The sequence below is a fragment of the Hippoglossus hippoglossus genome, chromosome 13, assembly GCF_009819705.1.
Source record: "Hippoglossus hippoglossus isolate fHipHip1 chromosome 13, fHipHip1.pri, whole genome shotgun sequence".
NCBI lineage: Eukaryota > Metazoa > Chordata > Actinopteri > Pleuronectiformes > Pleuronectidae > Hippoglossus > Hippoglossus hippoglossus.
In genome coordinates, this window is record NC_047163.1 from 12,707,787 (window position 1) to 12,732,039 (window position 24,253).

Genomic DNA, 24,253 nt, shown 5'->3' on the forward strand with positions numbered 1-24,253 from the left:
TAGTACTTACAGTGTGTGTGGTCTGATCATGAAAAGCACACAAAGCTTTTTTTTTAGTGTAGCCAAGTTTTCTTTGGACTCCATGAAAATGCTTCCATTTTTAGTTTCTCTCACCCACTTTCCATTTCGCTTCTGTTTCCTTTTTATAGCTTTCCTCACCTTCTCGTGATCTCCCTTTATTTTACTCTCTTACACTTTTTATTCCTTCCCTTGTAGATGTTTGGCTGTGACAGTTTTTATCTAAAAGATTTTTTTCTTTTTCCTGTGTTGGTTTTTCAACAACGGTGAAAATGATAACAGAAATCCGTCTGAAGCTAGATTAATAAACAAAAGGTGGATTACCGCTTTGTTTTGATTCAATCTGTTTGCCTGTCAGGATATAATATTTTATGTCCACTAACCTCTGTGTGGGTTGGTGGAGAGAATTGGGAGGATTTGTTTACTTGTGCCTGCATATTTGTTGTGTCACTGTAAACAATTCTTCACGTACAGTCCCTTTGCCACCTGGGGGTTGATGGAGGAGGAGCGGGGCGGGTTAGTATCAGGGACGGTGTGATGACAGCTCGTGAATTCTAAAAGCTTTATCTGTCCCCCGCAGCCTGCCTGGGCAGCTCACTGCTGCCTCTCATCTCTCCTGTGTGTTGCATTGAATATGGCTCTCCAATTGGGGTCATGGCACAGACCGATAGGAAGCTATATTCCTTCATAACTGGAGGCTGAGCTCCAGAGTTCAGCATTAAGAACAGAAGCACAGAGACGGCAGGTCTGAACACACACTAACAGACAGGCCAAGACGCCTTCAGATATAAACATTAGAAAACGCATTTCTTTCGAAATTCTCCAAATCAAGCCAAATTTGAGCCTTTAGATACGATCCAGATGTGTTGTTTTACACTTTGAAAGGAAGTACGTTTTAAGATCCCTTTAGTACAGCAGCTATTCTTCAGCTTCCAATCATATCACATGGTATTTATCAACTTCTGTTCACCAAAGTCAAGAATGACAAAAATAATGTTGGGGGTGTGACTATCAATAGTTTTTTTTTCTTTTTTGATCTATAAAATTGTTGGAAAATAATGTCCTCAGACTGCTTGTTTTATTGGACCAAAGTTCATCAATTTGCTATCACATAATAAAAAAATGTATTTCAATGATTGTCAGAACAATTGAATGATAATGATAATGATCCAATCAAAATCAGAAATGTGTAGTCACTCTATAATTATAGAATCAGCATCGGAATCAGAAATGCTTTGTTGATCCCAGGGGGAAATTGTGTGAACAGCTATAAACATGGGCATTTTATCATCTTGGTAAACTATCCCATTAAATCAGCATTTGCTATAAATGCAGTTGGATCGTTATGAGGCTGACATGGGGGACATGCGGTGATGATGATGATGATGTGTAGCTCCTCCCCTCAAATTGTGAACATCTCAACGCTCATTTTGGAATCCGTGTTAAAATGTGTCATTTAAAGTCCCTGAGAAGACACTTTAAACTTTCTGCTGCATTAACAGGACCTACAAATGTTAGATGTTTCACTTGTGGCAGCAGTGACGTCCTTTAGAAAATGTATTGGGAGCATTGAGTTGCTATCGTGCACTGTAAAGGGTAAATAAATCAAAACCTTCCTGACCTGTCACCTCTGCTGCAGCGGCTCTTAGCAGCTGTCTTGCTCGTGCTCCCGTGTGTCCCTTTGCCCAGATTACCGATAGGGATTGATGACCACGCCAAAGCAAAAACAGAAAAATCCATACTGCTCTCCTGCTCTTTCCATTTTACATTGATTTCACACTGAAATATCTATCTGCATATGACATATACTGCTGCAGAACAACACACGTTTAGAAGTAAATCAACATAAAGCTGCTTTAGGACAGTGGTTTATCAAGCAGCTTTTTAAAACCTTTTTTAAAAAAAAATTTATACCTCTTCTTCTTTGCAAAGGCAATTAATGAGGAAAGTCAAATGAAAAATCCATTCAACCCCAAGCTCTGATGGATTTTATTCATGAAGTAAAAAGCAACATTTATGAGAACACTTTAATTTGCATGCACATTATCATACGCACATGTATACAAGCACAGATATACAATACAGTCTTCACACAGAGGCTCATTAAAGGCTGTGTCGACAGCACATTCTTTCTCAATTCTCAACAGTCCCCCAAATCTCTTTTGAGCTTTCCTGCTACCAAAATAACAAATAACCACAAAAACGTTGCATCTGAAGCAGATGAAATAGTTTATTAAATTTATAGAAAAGGATCTACTTGAGATTAGTGACCCTTTTTAAAATCTATGCAGTGTTTTTTTGGTATCAGCATGTTGATGATTTGGTCGAAGCAGAATTACGACGTCCTTGCTGCCCAGGGATATTTTGATGCTTTGAACCTATAAACTGTGTTAAAGGCCAAAATGTCCGCAATAGAATTTCCAGATTAATGTTGCAGTGTTAATAAAGGGTGTACACCTTTTATTGTTGAACTGTCTGGTAAGGCAATTCATATCCTTCAGCGTCATAGTAAACGCATTTTATGCAGAATATTAAAAGAACGATAAAAAGGAGACAATCATGGTTGCAGAAAGTCTCTGTAATAAGAAAATAGAATCGTATTCAACCCATAACGTTGTCATTAAATCAGGGGCTCATCCTGACCTTGATTTTATCTCATTTCAAAATGTTTGAATCTCTAAATTGCAGGTAAAATATGTCCATAGAAAAGATGACATTCATTTCTTTTGCTTTCCTTTTGCAACATTGATAACGAAAACAACACTGACCCTGAAACCGAAGACGCTAAATGGAATTCAGCCGTCATTAAATCCATTAATTAAGCAATTTAGGAAGCTTTAAGCTTTTTTTTCATAACATTAGTGTTTCCTGTGCTCAGGAGAGAATGCACAATTCGGATTCACACATGAATATTATTGGTGCACAAAACTGTTATTTTTTACAATCACCAGAAACCAAAATCCTGTTAAGAATGTCTGAGAGTTTGCAGAACAATTGAAGCCTGAGGCTCATGATTTCTCCACGCAGATGGTGCCGAATACATGAGAATGATTTCCCAAGGGCTTTTCATAATGTAGCTTTTTACAGTGTGGCGGTTGTGTTGTGTGTGTTTTAAAACGTGCCTTACAGCTAGTCAGGGCTGTTTTTTTTTTTTTTACGAGATGACAAGCACAGCACTAGTAGATGTTTTTCAACCAAAGCACAGTTTCTTCTTTTTTCTGCCATACATAATCAAATGCACATAATCTGAGGTAGTTATTTGCAAATATGTTCAGCACCTAGGATAATCAGCGAAATAACAGCCATTGGCGTCTTTCAAACCATCTTGTTTTTTTTAACGGATTCACTGCTGGGAGACTAAGCAGCGTATGTCTGGCATTTGTACTTTCATATATGCAGCTTGTAGAATATGATTTTCCTAATTGCATTTTCACGTTGTTAAAAACCCATGTGAAATAAATCCAAAGAATGACATTTAAGAGCAACGGACCAACTTCAAACCCGCTGTGCAAGTTGCCATGATTTGTTTTATCAATGGTAAGGTCAGGTAGTACAAGAGGGATTTTAGAGCCTTCAGCAGTGTTTGACAGGAAATATAATCTGCACCTTTGGCTTGTATACAGCAGCCAGAAGATTAAAGGAAGAGAGAAGAAAAGAAACAGAGGGGAGGAAGGATAAAGATTGAGGGAAATGAGTTGGAGAGGAAAGCGTGGGGAATATTCAGCAACAATATCCTCTCTGCTAAAACTTTACATATGTCAGCACTTCACAAGTTCCCCCATCATTATTTATCCCACAACCCCTGCAAGAACTTCAAATATTCATTTGATCTAACCTTTTGTTCTGTGCCCAAATTGTCTCAAGCGGGATACATAAATTCTTTAAAACGTATTGCAAGTAATTACAAGTGGATTTCCTGGCTGGATAAAATGAATGCATTGAATTGATTCATCTCTGCAAATGTACTTGAGCCGCTGGAGGCCTCCCAGGAGGAGCGTCAGTGCTCGCAGAATCTCCGTTGTCCGGTTACCATCACAAAGTAGCAGTATTAATCTGTTTTACAGTATGTCGACGGAGGAGTCGGCCGGATTTAATGAGATCAATACGGCAACAGACAAACCACCAGAACTAAACTGTGGTGTATTGATGTAACAGCATGGGGTTGGCCCGGATGGCTTAATGTGAGATAATGTGTTAAATCTTTGTCGTGTGTTCTGTGTTGTTTTGCCTAAGATTTACTCGGTTACTTTGCATTCCTCTGAGTCAAAGTTTCTTAAATGCTAATATGTGATTGATGTCAATATAATATCTTACATGCCCATTAAACAACTGAAGCTTTTGTTTGTGCGAAAATGATTCCATTGAAAAGTAGGGCATTACATTATTTTCCACTCCAGATAGTAATGCGGGTTCGTAAAAAAGCCTACAGCTCTAGTGTGACACTGGTTGAGAGGAGGGTCACGATGGAGAGAGCTTCTCAGAACAACAGTGGGACGGGGGGGAGAAAGTGGTCGTCATAGAGAGGCACCAATGTAATAATCATTCAAATATGGTGATCAGCGAACCCACTCGTTCTTAGTGTTATAAGTATACTTAAATACAAGTGCAAAGAGTGAAAAAGAAAACCTGTTAACCCTTTTGAAGCTGAAACTATATTTAGTTGGCGTCTGCTTGCGATTGAAGAAGTGAACACTTCACAAGGTCACTCAAAGGTACAGCGTGATTGTAGTTCACATGTGACATGGCGGGTCCTGCACGTGCAGCCACTCTGACATCGGAGGGTGATCGCCGCGTGCTTGAAGTGATTATTTTGATCTCTAGGGAGAAGTTTAATCCTCCTCTGAGTAAGGGCGCCATTAAAATGCAATGACACGAGATTAATGTTCATCTTGTAAGTGACATTTACTTTCTCATTTACCGTGGAAATTGTCTCGCAGTATTGTACGCAAGGCCTTGTTTGGAATGCTGATGAGTTGCCGAGGTGTACACAGTAGTAGTTTGAACGTTGGACGAGTATATGACGTAAGAGACAAGTAAGAAATGGTAAAACAAGACCATCAGATGTCATTGTCAGAGCATAGAGGTGCAAGCTTGTGCGTTGTGTGCGCGCCAACGTGAATGCGGCTCTGAAGGAGGATCACAGCGGATATTTAGGCTAAAATCATGGTGTATGACCTTTCCAGTCAAATTTGAATGTCGAGGTTTATGTACACTTGGATGACACACGACAGGAACATTACAGTTTTTAATGCAAAGACTCGCCTGTCTGTTCCCCTGTTAGACAAGGCTGGATCTGAAAGGGTTTTCCTTCATTGGAGGTGATGTATGAGGGTCTGTCTGCAAGCTGTAAAAGAAGAAGACAATAAGTGCGAGATGACACTGTGGTCTACTCCCGTAATGAATGATTTTACATCCTGAGATGGTGGGAAGTTCAGTAAACAAAGTAAATAAAAATAGATAAATCTCGGGTGTCTCAACAACTATGATCATGGGCATGAATGGATAACAATATGAATCTCTCTGTAACAATGTTACTATATCAGCATCTGACTGAATAAAACATTGTATTCCTGGTGCATAGTAGTTAAACTGATCCATCAAACAGATTGAATCTATATTGATGTGCTAAATTACCTGTTCAATAGAAAACTGGCGTTGGTCTGAAACTCTTCGTCTCTCAGTAGTTTTCCATCCTGAAGACAACACACAGTGTTTGTCCTCGTTTCTGTCGCGTCCCGTTTCATTTCACCTCGTCACGTTTACGCTCCCTTGGCTTTTCTGTTGTGTTATCCTCCATTCAACGTCATCTCTGTCGGCAAACTTCCTCCAAGCCTTTCATAACCCGCTCAGACGACTTCCTCCAGATTTACAGGAGAGGACTTCATGCTGCTTAATCAATATACAAACGCGAGACACCACCGCTGACTGGTTTGTCCGCTCCGGGCGTCTGTAGCAATATGGCCATGCAACATGGTGATGTTTCGTGGGCGCGAGACCCTCTGTCTTGTAGATATTTAATAATATATAAGACAAACACTCTTGGTTTTTGTTTTAGGCTCACTACACAGTTCATATAACTTCGATATGAGGATTATATCCTAGAAAGCTTTAGAAATTCTACACACTTCCCCTTAAAGTTGTTTTTGTTTTGTTGGAATTAACGTTATATAATAGATAATAAAGTTTATGTTTAAACTGTAAAATATCAAGCCTCATTTACCTTTTATCTGTCATTAGGGTTTGATAATATCATTTTAGGAATCGTTGCCAACTTTTTTTTAAAATATATATATCGACCGATATATCTGTATCTGACATTTTTCACGAGATTAAAATCTGCTGTTTAGAATGAACGAGTGTCTGTGATACGTCAAATAAATTCATATTCCTTCATGTGCGGAATAGCAGCTTATATGATATGTAGAATATGACGAGTCACACATCATCACACACCTGCAGCTGCTGTTAATGAAGTAAAAGAGAATAAAACAGACCAGTAGGCCTCCACACTGTTCCCTTTAATTAGCTCCATAATGATCCGAATTACACTTCTCATAAAACAGACCGGATCTCGAACTTAGTGTACCGTTGCTTCATCATAGATTTGTCTCCTCCGCTCACTCTCTCTCACGCACACGCACGATGGCTCTGCCCTTACTGATAAGGTGGACAGCCAAAACAAACAGCCAGTGTCTCTGTGTCTCACGGTCATTAAGTCTCTCGTAGTGGAGGTAACATTGTCAGTCTGTTCCATGAGATGACAGTTTGGGTTTCAATACGCCATGCCAAGGACTGCCATCAGAATTGGGTGACATCGCACAGTGTTAACATTTCTCACTCGTCTCCTCTTCTCAGTGAGCAACAATAAATGGCTTCGGCATAAGACATTTGTTTCTCCAAAACTTTCTTCCATCTCACTACATATCAGGACTGAAGAAGCTGATACCTGACCAGCTGTGTGATTTATAATGCAAGACCATTGTGCTGAAGATGCATTTGGAAAGGCATAGTTTACTATCAGGATAGCAAATCACATCTTTTGATTCCTCATATAATCCCATAAGAGGGTATCTTTATGTCTTGGATTAGTAAAACACTGTGCAGTGTGAAATTGATTGCGCTCGCACGAAATGTCGATGTGCCTCATAAGATCATATTCATCCACCGTTGTGTTTTTCTGACTGCGAGTTCTTATCTTTTCTTTTTTCTCCTCTTACAGTGTCCGTACGGAGTGAGCAGAGCCCTGACTGTGTGTGTGTGTGTGTATCTACACGCCTGTGCGAGAGCCGGCGGCCCACACTACACGTGTATGTGAGATGAGGAGAAGCTAAGTGGCCACCACAACCACCCAGATCAGACGGCGTCCTGTGATGCACGATGGATTAGAGTCCCACACCACAGGAGATCAAAGGTAGGAGAAAAATGTTTGGTAATCAGCCGCCACTCACCTGCCCTGTTCAATAAAGGCATGGAGAGAGTGAAGAAGAGAGAGGAAATAATGAATGACAATGAGTTTATGCTCGGGTCTCTGCTGTCTGTGTGCGGCAGGCTTAGAAACACTACTGACGTTTTAGGACAACTGTATCGTCTGTATCGTCTGTTATGGCCTCATAGGTGTGGCCATGACAGGCTATTGGTGTCCTAAGCCTGCAGCCGTGCACCGACACCTTGAGAAACCTTTGGCCATAAACCTCACTGTTTGTCGAAGTTGTGTTAGTTATTCGAAATACAGATTTTAATGTGGTTTATAATCCAACCATCCATCCATTAGCCATACAGCTTATCCACTGAGGTTCTCATTGGAGCTGGAGCCAATCTGCAGTTAATTATCCCTGCAGGTATCAACCCATCTACTGTATGGGTATTATTAAAAAGCTGTAGGATCCCAAAAATGATTCCATCATAAATGTTGAATAAGTGAGACATTACTGAGCCTGTTATATGGATCACTTGCCAAAATAGTGGATGTAATTTAAATTTAAGCCCACCTACAGTATAACTCCTATCTCAAACAATAGTGGGGTGGCCGGCATACGAGTCCTCCTGGAGCATCCGTGGGTTTGGTTCTGAACCGGCCCTTTACCGCTCCCCCCCTTTTCTCTCTTACTATTTCACACTTATTTTCCTGTCTGTTGAAATGCCTGAAAAACATTCCAAAATAATATTAATACATACACTGTAGCAAGTTCAGTGTCTTCAAATTATTACATTTTTGCAGTAAGTGGAATAGAATAAGACATTATATTGTAGGTTTCAGTATTTCATTAGAAGAAGCACCGATACCATACTGTAGAATCACTGAACCAAAGCACACTGTTGGACTATAGATGATAACACTGCTTCCTAATGTCGACACTGCTTAAGGGGGATATATGAGTTCAAGAAGTTAATTCAAGAGGAGAAATATCAGCAACCCGAAACATCAGTGGTAAACATCGGGAATGAACCGCCAATTATTGCCCCACGTCTCCAATTTTGTCAGCAATTCCAAAAGGTCCTGTGTTGCTCTTGTGAGCCGCGGGAACAACTGAGCCAGGAAAAAACGCGCGCTTACATTTGTGATTAGTATGCTGTATCGCTCGCTCCGTCTATAAATAAAAGCACTGGTGAAGGCAACGAGCTCGGGCAATTTCTCTGGGAGTTGTTGGAAGTAATTCTGGTAAATGCAGGTAAATGCAGGGCAGAAACAGATGAGGCAGGATAAGGGAAAGATGAGGATGTTAAACCCCAAAGGTGAATGATTTTGACATCACAAAATAGCCCCTTGAGAACACTTAACGTCAGAGGCTGTTGATATACTTTACAATAACATTATAATAGCTCAGGGTCAAGTTTTCCTTTCTGCCGTTGAGACGTACTTGCTGCTACAGTAATGGTTGTTGTCATTGTAATTAAAGGCATAAACAGATCATTTCTACAACGCTAAATTAGTTCTAAAAATTAAATAAAATGAAACAAGACACTGCTCACAACAACCTCACAGTGACAAAGACTTGTTATTTTTACCATCGTCAAAAATGTTTTTACAGCTCTTACTTGTGACAACAAGAGCTACTTGTTGGACTGTAATTCAATGCACTGTGTGAAAGATATTTTATTGCGATTTATTCAACACAAAGTTTTTTTTTTTTCACCCATAAAAAATTGGAACCATAAAGAAATGCAATTTTCTGTTTTGTTCTCTGTTCGGTTACTGGTGTTCCCTCCTGAGTGATCTCGGCTGTTACCTCCAGTTACCGTGCCGCCTTTTTCGAACCAGCCATTTGAATGATGACTAATTTGTCAGACAACCATTGTGTCAGTCATTCCACATTTTGCCGAGCTGCCGTGCAAAGTGCTCCCGACTACGCACTGTAATTCAGTCGAGAGCTCCTCAACGATGGGAACAGGCTCATCTGTGAAGGAGGCCAAATACAATTGTTTTCTTCAACAAACCCGTTAAACGTTCTCAGCAACTAAGGAATCCAGTAACGTAATCATTTGTCATTCTACAGCTTTAAAAATTAAACAAAATCACACAAGGAGAGTCTGATTTCAGTTGTCAAGAAAGGCAGCAACTAACACAAACCACATTGTCTGCTTGATTTGTTGGAGCTGATGATACAGTATGCAGGGTTAGGCTAACCCGAACCATAGTTTTAACCTTAACCCTTAATATGTAATTTTCGAACCAGAATCTGACATTAAGGTGTGTGTGCAGGTGCACTGTAGGTTGGTTGTAGGTCAGATAGTCTGACCCAGACTATAGTCAGCAGGAAAACAAAGTTCCAAATGAAGATGTTTTGCTGACATGAGTATAACCTTTTCTCCTACCACATAAAAAACGGGCAGTAAATTTTAGCGTCTCTCTCTGGACCACCTCTCTACTTTCTCGGTGACCTTCCTAAAGCGTGTTTGTCGGTTTCTGACAAAAGCTGCAGAGATGTTATAGTTTTTAGATTAAGGTGCCAGACTGGACCCGGTTGCACATGAGTGAGAGTGTCAGGGTTGTTTTTTCTTAGTGCTCTTTGTTTAGAGGACAGGATATTCTGTCATCTGGAGGCTTCTCTCCAAAGGCCACCCTGCTGTGCTCTGTTCAGACGAAATACAGAAAGCGTCACAGGAGGCTGTAGGTGTAAACTGAGAGGATTTGGACTGAACTCAGCAGGTTTTTATAAAATGAAACAATGTGTTAGAAGCAGAGTATTCTACTTAATGCATAATTCATTCCCTTGCCCCTTACCCCAACCTCAACTACCACATCTCAATTCCTAACTCCACACCTTACCCTGACCTTAACCTAATTCTTCCAACCGAGTCTTCTCCCTCAGACAGTCTGTTAAAGTACGACCAGTCGAAATGTCCTCACTTTGCCAAAATGTAAGGTCAAAACTCTAACTGGTCCCTTACAAAGATAGAAGTTCACACACACTCACATTTGCGCAGCTATCCTTGTTAGGATTAACTTCAATTCATTGTGGACAGCCGAACCAAAGCCTTATCCCTAACCATGACTAATTCAAGCCTAAGCTAATCACAATTCACATCTTAACCAGGAGCTCAGAAATGACGTTTTGCCTCATTAGGACCATACGGTCTACTGGTCCTGACAAGGACAGTGTTTTTAACTAGGTAACTAGGTCAAAAGGTCAAAACTCAGACTAGTCCTCACAAAGATAGAACTGCAAGCACTTACACACACCCACACACACAAACTCGACAACCCCTTATCTAGCCTATGTCACATTACAAACTCTTAAATGTGCCAGTAACCGAACAACCCAATTCATATGCAGGATAACACGCCTTTCATATTTTTTAAGCCACCACATCCCCCACAGGCAGCTCCAGTATGCTGTGAATACAAATACGACCAGAACACACAGTGCGCTGTGAAGACATTGTATTTCTCCGTGGCACCAGCGCCCTGTGAAATCTGCTGCTCACAGAATCTGACTTTTTACTGACTTTGGCTCAAGGAGAGTGGTTTGAGGAGATGGTTTCAATTTATTGCCCACATGTGCTATCTTGCACGAGATGCAAGTATTGAACATCACTTTGGTGCAGATGGTGTATTATAGCTCCTCAGTATGTGTCCGCGGTGCCATTCAATATCGCCACTGGGTGAATGCTCTTGCTCAGCCTTACTGGAAATGTTGAACTGGTTCTGGTATGTCACACTCATTGACATCATCATTGTTTTTTCACTACATCATCGATTCTCTTGCTGTTACCTGTAGTATATTGTTTTTTAACCTGCTAAGGGTTAAATGAGGTTAATGCATTTAAAATGAACTCTTCCCCTCTTTCCAGAGGAAGTTTGATGTGCTTCTGTGGGTGTTTGAGTTTGAGATTTATGTGTATGCACGTTTTTAAAGAAGTGTTTGTGTTTGTATGTTGACTGAAATGATGAGTCTGCCTCAGTCTGCTCCTGTCTGTGTTGCCGCTGGGCCACCTGCCTTTTTCCTACCTCCTTCCCGGCTGCTTCTGAGAAGTAGAGATAACGCCCACTGATGTTTGTCTGCTCCCTGGCAGATTACTGAGGCAGACTGCAGGCTCTGGCAGGGCAGACGGCTACAGTAAACCGGAGGCCAAAGGAGAACTAGCTTTGGATACCTAGGGTGACCACAGCACCAAGCCCTGAGTGGCATGCAGCTTCTTCACATGCGCTGCTGCACAGCTAAATAACGCTCAGAGTGAAACACATGTGAGTCACTGTGGGAAATATCCGCAAATTTAGTTGAACTCGGAATTTTTGAAAACACAAACTGAGTGAACCTAATTTCACAGATTTTCCTTTGGCAAATAATGACATGTAATCAGTTCATCACAATTTCATAACCAGTGTCGTACTGGAAACACAAACATACTGGGATTTCCATTCGACATCTGAAATATAAACAACAGAAAAAGTAAATAATAATATTCAGTACATATGGACCTTATTCTGTAATTTAATTTATTGATAGAAATTTCAAAATAATTAAGTCAAATAATACGTTTTTTATTTCCTCCGCCATGGTTAGGTATTTTTTTGCTCCCACCTGTTGGTTTGTTTGTTTGTTTTTAGCAGGATTACGTAAAATCTAATTTAATGGATTTTCAGAAAACTTGGTGGAGGGACGGGACATTGGGCAGGAAAGAACCCATTAAATCATGATTCAGATCCGGACAAAGGACCAGATCCAGGAACAATTTGATTATTCGTTAAAATGGCAATATTGGGCCTTGGGAGGATAACAGCTCTCCGACTGCCGTTCTAGTTTTCCAAAGATATTTGGGAAATCTCAAGCAAATTTATATTGAGGAAATATAGATCACAACTTATCTAATACCTTCAATCCTACATCACAAAATGCACCAAGACTATTGTCTCTTTGGTATCCCAAAGATCTGTTCTGGTGATATCTCTTTATTATGAGTGATTAGACGAGCAGATAGATAGTTGTGCTAGAAGGGTTGAGAATTTACAAGCTCCAGGAAATTTTCACTAATTTCCCGGGGAGTGTTCATGGATCTGGATGGATCCTGGTTAAAGAAAACGAGCGACTGTTTGGTGCAGCTTGATTGAATGTAAGAGGACTATTGGGCCTTGGTGGTGGCATGTGCTTTACTGAGTGAAATTCTATTTTTTAAATTTAAATACAATGTCTCGCTTTTAATGATAGACAAACGGAACAAATATTTGACAAAATGACTCACAAAGACAATATATTTTTATATTATATATGTATGTGTCGTGAAAGTCACTGTGGAAGCTAATCTTTGTAAAAAAAAAGATGCAAATGGAATCTTAATGGGTTTTCTGATTGTGACGTCCATCATTGTTAGTAATGAGCCGACATTTTAAAAAATGAGGTGTTTTATTCACATGAAGGCGGGTGACCAATTAGCAGAAGCTGTCATAAGAGAGGACTTGAGGGAAAAATATGTTGTGCGTGCACATGCCTCTTATATGTTCGAGTATGTGCTTCGCTTTTTCTGTGTTTGCCCTCAGAGCACCAGGCTCAGAGCATTTTCAGGCTAAGATAACCGCACGCAATGAGTGTAGAAGTGCTAATTAGGCCTTTTCTGCTTCGGTGTAAAAACATTCACAGATTCCTGGGACAGCAAATTGCATCCACAGAGGTCAGGGTACCGAGTTTATGGAAGAGAAAAGAGCCGGAATGGTGTGGTACTGTGATGCCTGGTTGAGTGCTCCGGAGATCAGGCGTATTATCTGCATCATACCTTTGTGCGTCTGAACAACATAGAGATGTATTTTCCTAAACAGAAGAAAAGAGCTTTCCTGTTTAAATGGTTCAGTTGAAGCAAATGCGTCACAAAGAAAAGAGAGAGAGAGAGAGATGAGGTAGAAGATGAATTGGGCAAAAGGGAGACTAAAAATAAGGAGGTCAGAGTGTAAAAATGGATTATAAATGGATCTTTGGGGTTTTAGAACTTCTCTTTCCCAAATAAGTATTTCTTGTATATATATTACAAACAAATCTATTAGAATCTTTAGTCCTTATCAGACATTACCAGCTTATGCCATGACAAAGTGTCTCAGCTTTTTGTGTCATTTAAAACTCAAGCTTTGGCTGGACACTGCTGCCTTGCTCTGTTCTCTGCGTCGCTCTCATTTTGACAAATTGTTTTCTCTTTGAGCCCAATGTTTCAGTCTGATTGACTCGTGTTTGAACAGAGCTGTTTAAATAGTTGTCTCAATATTTATGTGGACAATTGTGAAGATGCTGGGGCGATTGTGGCCCAACTGGCAGAATATATATTGTTCATTGCTCCCCACACCAATGCGGTAGACAGGTCCTCCCACACGCCTGACAGCTCCTACTGGAAAATGAAATTTGATGAAAGGAAAGATGCATGAGCAGGAGCAGGGGACAGGGGGATAATATATGATTCACGCACAGTATGCTTTGGCTGTGTAGCATATCGAATATACATGCTGGAGAAAGCGCAGAGAGGATCTAGGGGTTTAGAAAGAGTTAAGAAGCAGGGTTTTACAAGGCGAAGTGCAGCTTATGGAGAGAGTTGAGACTGAATTTGATAGTGTAACAGCTACTAGGGGTCAATCACAGATTAGCACAATGAATAATGCTTTAAGATACGTTAAAATATCTTAGATACGTGCATTTTAAAGGTAATGCACATAATGCACATGAAAAAATCACCTGCTAAATTCCACTTGAGTGTCAAACAGTCATCTGGGACGAATGAACACATATTGAGCCACATTATTTAAATAGGCCTATTTAAAAATACCTGCACTATTGCATGAAAGAGTTACTGCAATTGATGCCGAACCATCTTAAATAGATGAATAACATACGGGTCAAGTCTTGGTTTGCTTGTGGTACATTTCAGCTTGAAGTCAGTGGCAGTATCTGTCCAATGAATAGCATAGACTGTTTGTAAAGATGGAGGATGCACATCCAACTTCCTCACTAGGAACGAAGCAGATATACATATACCTGATATGAACCCTGCCATGTGGCGCATTTGTAGGCAGAGTCTGTAGTAGCAATCGGGGGTGAAGCTGCTTTAACAAGGTGCTCAACCAATCGAGAGACAGTCTCAGCTGTCAATCATGACGTTTCACCCTGTGATAAGAACTACCTAGAATGACAGAAACCATCTTTGAGAAAAATGTGTTTGCTGTTAACTTTTGACTTTTAACTCTGGTCCATGTCCCATCTGCTAACAAGGAAGAGGAGGGATTTATGACCTATACTGCAGCCTGCCACCAAGTGGCAATTGAGATGCTTCACTTTTGGGCAGAAGTCTTGTCGTCCATCTTTATGTGCAATCTATGTTCAGAAGTAGTGAAGCGTTCGATGTGTATTTTGTTGAAGTAGTTCAATAGATAACTCTGTTGTTGGAAGGAGGTGAGATATCTCAGGATATAAACTGATAAAATTGGATGCTGCAAAAATATTCTCTAAGCAAGCCTCTGTTTTTGTTTTGTATTTTTCCACATTTTTATTGCTTTTTACTACGGAAGAGGCAAACACAAAATGCAGCCGGTGGGTCTGGACAATGGTGATAGAGGCTTTGCATCCCATTTACACATCCTGGTCTGTTTCTTAAAGGACCAAGGACCAGTTATTTCAAGATGCCACCTTTGGCTAATGCACTGTCCATTGCACTCTGCAGCCTGCAAACACGGAGCAGTGATTTTTGTCAGCATTATTAACTGCTGTAGGGCTTTATCGGGGCACTGCAGTGCATAATTGGAAAATCCAAACCCATGAAACATAACCTCCATAAAGTCTTCTTCGCCACTTGCATCGCTGTTATTTATGAATGTGCACTGTAATTCCTGCTATCTAGTCTTGGAAGTATATTAAAGATTCACTGTTACACACTGTCGCACAAATCTACCGTCATAAGTCTCTGGTTTTGTTAGTTTTCTTCAGGCCATATTTCTGCATGTCGAGTCAATGGCCATGTCTTGCTTTACTTACCATATAGCCTGTTGAATGGTAGTTAATATCCTCTACAGGTCTCTGTCTGTGATCGCAAACAGAGGGACGGACGGCGAGACACGGCGGAGTTTCAAGGAGAATAAGAGATAACGAACAAAGAAAGAGCCAAGCGAGAGAGAAAATTAAAGAGTGTAGGTATAAGGATCAGGAGAAGAGAACAAGAGATAATGAGTAGACGGAGGGAGACCGTCTCAGAATTCAGCAGGAGGAGCTGAGGCGAGGAGAGAGACATGATAGCTCAGAATTCAGAAGGAAAGGCGCTCGATGAATGAGTGCAATAGACAAAGTCACCGCAGCAGCAACAGATACGATCAGCACAAGAGTGAAGGGCAGCAGCTGGCACAGGGGCTAAACACGACAGCTGGCTCCAGCCGTGTGTGGTGAGGGGTGGTATTGTTTCAGCCTTCATAGATGCTTGACAATCCCATTTACAAATTGGAAGGACCACCAGTCACACTTGCACAGAAACTGGCTGCTGTCACTGGCTGAGCCCGCTGATGGATGGGACCACTTTGCCTGACGGATCTAATGATAATGCTGCAGAGGAGGTCAGAGTTGTATTATAACTGTCTGGTGGCATGATAACAGTGGTTCTGAGAGTAGACTGTCCAGATAATAAAGCCACTGTGTTACATTTGATTAAGCGGATAATGGACTGGTTAAGGCTGGTTAGAGATATTAATGGATCCAAAAATTGGGTACACATCCTGAGCCCAGATCTAGTTTGGAATATCCAAACTGCACTGAGCATGTTTTGTATGCAATAATGCCTGTTGAACACTGGGTTCAACTTATTTTGTTTCTTGAAAGAAGATTTCTGCCTTGGTAGAGAATACCGTCTATACTCACAGGTGTGGCACTGTGTGATAGTTTAGTAATTATTCACCTAAATGACACGTTTTGGAAAAATGTCAAGTATTTAAATGTTTTATACAATAACACAACTGGCATTATTCACACACACACACACACACACACACACACACACACACACACACACACACACACACACACACACACACACACACACACAGAGTATCCAGGCACAGCTTAGTGCACACAGAGCAGTGAGAGGATTTGTCTTGCGACCTTGGTTCTTTCTGAGGAAGCAAACTGTTAAAGCTAGAGCGGATGTAGAGTTACACAGCTGATTCCTCCGGTGTTTCAGTGAACAGGTCCTCCAAAGACCCTTGTACTGACACAGGATACTGCCATTTTATAATGCTGAAAAAATGATTGAAGGTATCTAAATGTGACCCCTTTTCAACACAAATGCTGTAATGCAGTGCACACCTTATTATTATTTCTGGCGAGGAGGTGTTTTCATTGGCGTTTTTTTTGTCAGCAGAATTACTCAAAAACTACTGAACCGATTTTCCATGAAATTTTGTGGAGGGGTGAGGAATGACCGAATGAAGAACCTGCTAAATTTCCGGAATGGATCTAAGATACATGGCTGAATTCAGGAATTTATTTTCTGTGTCTTTAGCATTGCAAGATAGGACAGTGCCTCCAAGCATCCTTTATATTATATGGTATGTGTGGTATGTGTTTTCAGCACATCATACAAGACAAAAGAAAAGCATTTTTGTAAGTGGCCCATTGGACATAATCTATAAACAAGCTATCACTTTGGCATAGAGGAAAGAACTGTCGACACATCAGCAGTGCCCTGCCATTACTGTAAATATTTAAACCTTACCTGTTTATGACCTGTAATTCAGCAGATTCGCTGCATAAGTGCTTTAATTCAACAGGGCGTACTGTGTTCATTCAGGGACTAAAGTTATATTTCTGCGGTTTTATTTTCGCTCTGAGCTGCTTCTGGCTCTCATACCACCTCAAGACCGAAACCCAATGCTTGTCTTTGCAACTGCAAGCTAATACTGTAACACATCAGATTTGTTCCTTAATAATCAAGGAGTGCATTTGTATTCCACGCTGTCACGGGCAGAGCGCGGCTGTGAATAGAGAGTGTGGCTGAATGAGCACCGCTCACGCACCATATTTCCATTCTCGCTGGGCTTTTAGTTTTCACTGAAGCGTGAACGGCTCTCCCCTGACAGCACAGGTAGAGAGCATCTGCAAATGGCGGAGAGACAATTTGCTGTTGAGTAACCCCCGGTGTTTGTGTGTGAGTGACAGGTCCTTATCAGAGCCCCCGCTGGCTGATCAAAGTTGAAAGAGGGTCAGGATGAATTAAAGACTTGCTAATTAAAATGTCCAGGGAACATGCCAGCCCTAGTTTCATTTATCTCCAGCAGCACAGTTGGTACGAGTAAGAGAGAGGTGAGATTTGGGAAGAAAAAGAATAACGGCGTGGTATCCCATGAGTTGAACTATATCTGTTACTAGATGATAGATTATTAAACAGTGTCTCTGTGTCTCTTCTGCAACAAAGATGTCTGTTCTTTGATATCGTCCCATCTGTGTGTAAGTAGTTAATTAAAGCAAGAGTTTGCTTGGAGTCTTTTCACCTGAAAGCAGATTGTTGCAGATTGATAGATCGAGGCCCCGGGCAAAGAAGCAGAACATGTCCTGGGAGATCCACACAAGGCCTGTTCTGTTTTCTTCCCATTCTTACCTTGTCTCTGTAGCATGGCCCTCGTCCAAAACCTCCCAGTTTCACACCTTGTTTTTGAATCAGAGGCTCTGGGGTTGGTGGTGTATGATTTTGTGTGTATGTGTTAGTGTGTGAGTGTGTGTATGTGTGTGTTAAAGCTGTTTCTTGGGTGGTAAAAAGGTCACTCTAAAATCTTTCTGTGTAGACTCCACCCTCTGGCTGGGGTTGTCTCAGGATACATTTGGGGTTTTGGGCTTGTTACACTCATATGATGCATTCACACGCAAGACAGAAAATATATAAGCTAAAGGGTATTGGCGACTTTGTTAGAATGAGATTTTATACATCTGTGTTGTGACATACATCCTTTTAACTGTAGGTAAATAGTTATTGGCCCTGTTCAGAACTGATCACAAGTGTACAGGTCTAAGTTAGTTTCCCACCAGGCATCAAAAATACATCCTGAATATGTCTCCTGTCACCACTGGTGATCAGATCTCACTTCCCTGCTCTAAATACAATTAATCCATCCATCCGTTATCTATAGTGCTTATCTCTTGAGGGTCACTGGGGGCTGGAGGCAATCCCACATGACCCTGGACAGGTCGCCAACGTATCACAAGGCCAAAATGTAGAGTTTCACATTCACACAGTATGTGGACTGTGAGAGGAAGCTTTAGTACCCAGAAAAAGCCCACGCAAACATGGGAAAAACATGCAAACACCACACAGAAGGGCCGGCATTCAAACCAGGAACATCCTTGCTGTGAGGTGACAGCGCTAACCACCGGATCACTGTGCTGCCCATGCAAATAATTATATATATTACTTGTGTTTGTGATGAGCAAACAAGAGGACAAGATGTTTTTAGCCAGTATGACTGTACAGATGTGTGTGTGTGTCTGTAGGCGGGTAAAGTGAGATAGATAGATATATTTACCATATATGTGGAGAGAGAGAGAGAGAGAGAGAGAGAGAGAGAGAGAGAGAGAGAGTGAAGTCAGGTCGGCAACAAAGAAAGATTTGACCCTTTTAAAAAAAGTAATTAGTTATGTGGAGATTGGTGTTGATATTGTGGCAGTGACAAGAAACTTATAGGGACACTGACAATCGTAAAGAAGGAGGATGTCCGCTGTGTAGATGCTCTGAATGCCGTCTAAGCGATTGGATCTCAGGACGACTTGAAGGACGCATATGGGTGAGATCACACCTGTAAGTGCTGACTACTTGTGCTCGGAATCAATTGGGACATTTTCATGGTCATTTTAAAGAATACAATTGAATCTTACGTGTCAAATTTCTAGTTTGTTGACCTCAGTGTCTTAAAAGTAAATCCACATCTTTGGTATCCTATATATTAATGAGGATGACTTTAGGCATGTTGTCTCGTACTTCGACGAAGCGCTCCTGGAAAATAGAAAACAACAACACTTGACCAATTATGCCAATGTACCGTAGGTGTGAGAGCCTGTGCCATCAGGTTGTCTAATAATCTAAGTGTGTGCGCTCTTTCACGCCAGAGTTTTTGTTGTGAAGGTGTCTGAGGCCGACTGACACTGAGAGCAAATCAGTCTAATGAGATGCCATGTTGCTCTGTGGAAATGATTACCTCAAGGGGACAGGCATTAGATTGATGAGGGCAATATTTGCCTCTGTCCCTGAAATACACCAGCACCTCCACCACCACCACCACCAGGCCGTTTAGACAGAGACAAGTCACTCCCTCTCAGCCCAAATGACCCATAACACTTCCATGGAGAGATAAAAAAGGAGGGGGTTCTACTACCTCAGCTTTAAGTGAATAAACCAATTTAAGTATTGTGCTACTTTCGTAAAAGTTCAATTTCTTAATGCCATCAGTCACTGCTTGCCTCTGCACATGCAGATCACCATGGAAACCCGATGTTACCTTGTGTAATATCTTTAGATCTTCTTACTCTGAGCCCAGCTTTGTAAAATGTATTGAAAGCCCATTTTTTCAGGGGCTCAGATGCGCATTAACAATGTGTCGCACAACAGCAATTAAAGCATGTTGCTCCTCTCAAATTTGAATGCCGATCAATCGATAACTGAGGTTATTGATGCAATAAAGGATGATTGCTGAATGTTCCATTTGTTACAGTTTGGCCGAGGCCTTCTGAGTGTGATTGCCTCCACAGAGGTTTAGAGAGCCATTAATCAGGACTTGGTTGATCACGTCTCAGGTCAGCAGCCATCGGAGTGGGAAGCTCCTGGAGTTGAATGCAGCAGCGATTTAATAGCTCACAGTGGACAAGCCACGAACCCAGCAGATTACAACAGAAGTAACAGTAACACTTGTCTTCTGCTCAGAAGCACTTACCTCAATGGATTCTGTGCACGCAGACTGTGACTTTTCTGATTTTCATTTTTATATTTCAATCTGTCCTCGCATTTTTAAAACTCGGATACCCAGCTCACCACTGTAGTTTTCCAATCAGACTAGTCAAAGGATATACAACAATGCTGTTCAAATGTAGATTTTACATTGGGGCCGGGTAAGAAAACAATATTAATAATTATCAAAATACAATTTTCAGCAATTTATAAAAAAAGTCAAAAATATATGGATATAATTCCTATGCATTAGACAAGCACAGTGAGGAGGTGTAACACATAAATGATTCATAGTGTTTGCCATCCTCTGTCCATAAAGAAAAGTTTAAAACCACAACTTTCACTCGGGAACAAAAATCTCTTTATACTTTATACTTATTATATGAGCAGCACTCTGTTTCTAGTTTTTTTCGGGTGTGAAGATGGCAGAGTGGGTACGTGGTTGGATGCTGACATCACCTTCAGTAGCTGGAAGCAGCTAATTGGACTGGTAAAAGGAGATTGTCATTCAGGATTGAATATTTTTTGTGGTAGAGAAAAAACAAACATTGTATGCAAGGCTAATTTGCTGCCTCCCCATCACTTTCTACTTCAAGTTGGGAGAAGATGTGAAAGATCGCTGGCGGCGAGGGAACTGACAGGTGCCATGGATTGTAAAGTTCTTATGAGTGACCTGCGACACTTGGTATTTAATCTAAATAAACTGCAGACTGCTTTTTTAAGAGTGACATAAAACTTTACTCATAAACATCTTCAGCACCAGTCGAGCATTTATTATTTTGGAACTTTATCTGCAGTAATCAAGTCAACAACCTTGTAGGGGTTTGGGCTGCCTGTACCTTTGGACGCACTCAATGGGGCGAAGTGAAGCTGCAAGCAGATGCCTTTTAGATTTTAATGTGATTGGATAATAGAGGGAAGCAGGGCGGTATATGAATGGATACGAGCCAATAGGAGCGGCTGAGGGAGACGTAATAAATGAAGGCGCATGAGAGAGTGAATAAAGTTGTCCCCTTAATTGAACCTGAGCTGAGCTCCATTTACCAACTGCTTACCACCAGTAGAGCATCAACGAAGCCGTAAACATCTGTTACTGATGAGCAAAATGACCCCGCCACTGTGGAATATATCAAGTGGATTTACTTCAGGGCCATAAATGTCGTCCTGCTGCACAACTTTACCAACAGTTTATCCGCTGGGTGTATGAATGCATACATGAGCGATATGGACGAACAGCTTGAATGAAACAGATGGTTAAATCAAAGAAACTGTTTGAATTAACCGCTTTGGTACACACAACAGTAATAATGAGTTTTATAGAATGACTGAAAGCTGGTTTACAGTCCAGGACTCAAACTCCATGCTGTATAGGCAGTGTACCGAAGAGTTAGGCGGCCAGAGGAGTTTCTGTACTTGCTTGCCTGTTTTTGACCCATCTGTGGTTGAGTGTGAACTGAGAACCCTGCTGTTGTTGGCTGTTCACAGAGCAGTGGACACTTAAGCTGCCTGTGTTCTAGTGATTTCTCCTCTGACTGTACTGGATCTCACTCAGCATGCTGATCCAGCCCTGGAGTGGATCCTCTGGGAGTCGGGAGGCAGCGCTGTGAGGCCAAGGCTTAGCTCTGGGATTTGATGCTTAACCTTTTCTCAAGCTTGCCCCACTCTCTATTGATACTTCATAAAGTATATGTTTGGAAACATTATGCTTCAGGCACTTATTAGTGTCAACATCCTTATCAAAGAAATATGCTAATATATCACCCATAATGTGCTTTGAATCAGCAGTTAACATTTGATGACAGTATTAAAGATTCTATATAAAATATTCACTGTCACTCGATGTTGCACTTGAGCATCTGATTTTTGGACCAAAACAAAATGGTTTGCCAGTCTCTCTCAGGGCTGTAACAATTCTCAAACCAAAACCGAAACCGCGCTCCAGATGTCCAAGCTTTCAAAAACAAAATGCTTACGCCCCTCACCCTAACCCCTCATCTGAATCCTCAGGAGGATTTGTTGCCGTTGTGAACGTGTCTGAGTAGGGAATCTTCAGCTGTGTTGTTCATGTGTGAAAGGAAACATCTGGAGAGAGTCCGGACCCAATTCTCCGGAGTTCCTCAGGAGGTCAGGTCTGAAATCGCGTTATAGTATAGAAGCCAGTTCAGAGTTAAGCTGGAGCCCTTTTGCAGTTTGTAGTTTGCTCTCAGTCTCACGGAATCCAAGCAAAGATTGACTCTGGTCTGATCCCTTTCTTTGTCCAAGGCCTTTTTCAGCTGAAGGATAATGTTTCTTTAGTTTGACGAAACTCTGGAAGGTCACTTTCACCTGAACACTTTGTTCTGCACTTGGTAACAGAGCAGCTTGCTGAGCAGTCTCTGCTCATCACTCTGCTATATCTTTAGGTATAAAATAGTTGTATGGTGCTATATCAATGTTTAAAAGATAATATAGTGAACTAACTGTAAATCTTCTATACATGTTTTTGTGACAACAGTCTTAATCTCGTGCCATGAATCTGAAAAGGACAGGTTTGTTGTTGTCAGTAGACAAACAGGGTGACTATAGATGACAGACGTGCTCAAAAGATGAACATGGTTAATAAGACAAATAGATAAACAATATTTCTGTGTTTATTATATGCATTTTTGTATGAACCAGGGAATGTTTGCGCTTAGATTTCAAACTGATAATATGAGAGAGAGAAATAGCCAAATGTGAGGATGGATAGAATCCACGAGGTTTTGCTCTCAGGAAGTAATAAATGGAGCAGTCAAGGAACAAAATGAGTCTTCCAATAGTAAGCTTCTGTTAGAAAGTATTTTAAAAAAATGTCCCATCATTTCCCAAATGTCTATGGCTTCCATCATCTGCACATTTTGTACATAATTGATGACCGGAGGCTTTTCACTCCAGTCCTCCGACAGAAGGAGCCAGTCAAAGTTGTTCTATATGCTGACAGTCAGATTAGCACCGGAGCCTGTTTCCTGTTTAGATTTGAAGGTTTCCAGAAGTGAGGTAAGTCATCTCTTAAAAGTTATTCTTTCATGCCCTTCTGAGTGTTTCCTGCCAAACAACACAGACGCCATGTCCTTAAACTCCAAAGTTTCTGAGGTGAACAAAGGCAAGACAGATCTCTCTGATAAATTAGCCTTTGTATCCCCTCGTCACTCTCTCTGACTCCTGTTGCCTTTCTCTCTCTCTCTCTCTCTCTCTCTCTCTCTCTCTCTCTCTCTCTCTCTCTCTCTCTCTCTCTCACACATTGGGTCTCTGTTCATCTCTCCCTACGCAAACACATACACAGTGTTCTGTTTTCAAATTCCACTGCTATTTATAGAGAATATGTGTTCCCAAAAAGTTTCTCCAGTATGTTAAGCAGTTTTCAAAGGTTTCGCAGTTAACTCTGAGCACAACACATACTGTACCAGGCTAACAACCAACAACACATTCCAACGCTCAACAGCTTTCGTCTAATTTGAGATGAACAAGGTCATCTACGGTAAATCTGTAACAATATGTAACTTTAATCTCTCTTGGATCACAACATTTTCTAAAGTGATTTTAGCCCGATGTGCAGTGCACTGTGTCTGAAGTATTAAGCTGACAAAACGGATTAAGACCATTGCATTTGTCACACTGCTTCTTAAGTGCTGAGTATCCAAACATAAGGAAATTGGCACTCTGATCACCACAAAGTACATTAGCACAGAGACCTGCCATTAATCCAGAGCTGTGACTGGATTTCTAATCCTTTATTGAGTATCTCCATCTATTTAGTATCAGATTTAATCTATTATAAGTATTGCACATCTACAATAATGTGACAAGAACACTGCTTAGGCTGACAGAAGTCAGA

The 24,253-nt window shown here is 41.0% G+C and overlaps 1 protein-coding gene across 3 annotated transcripts in view; it reads left to right on the forward strand.

The window, feature by feature from the left end:
* Window positions 1-24,253, forward strand: part of grik4 (glutamate receptor, ionotropic, kainate 4) — a 276,925-nt gene that overhangs the window by 62,348 nt on the left and 190,324 nt on the right. For all 3 annotated transcript variants that reach the window (XM_034604598.1, XM_034604599.1, XM_034604600.1), the window contains exon 2: window positions 7,238-7,429. The gene's annotated coding sequence lies outside the window, so the exon portion shown is untranslated. The remainder of the gene's footprint in view (window positions 1-7,237; window positions 7,430-24,253) is intronic.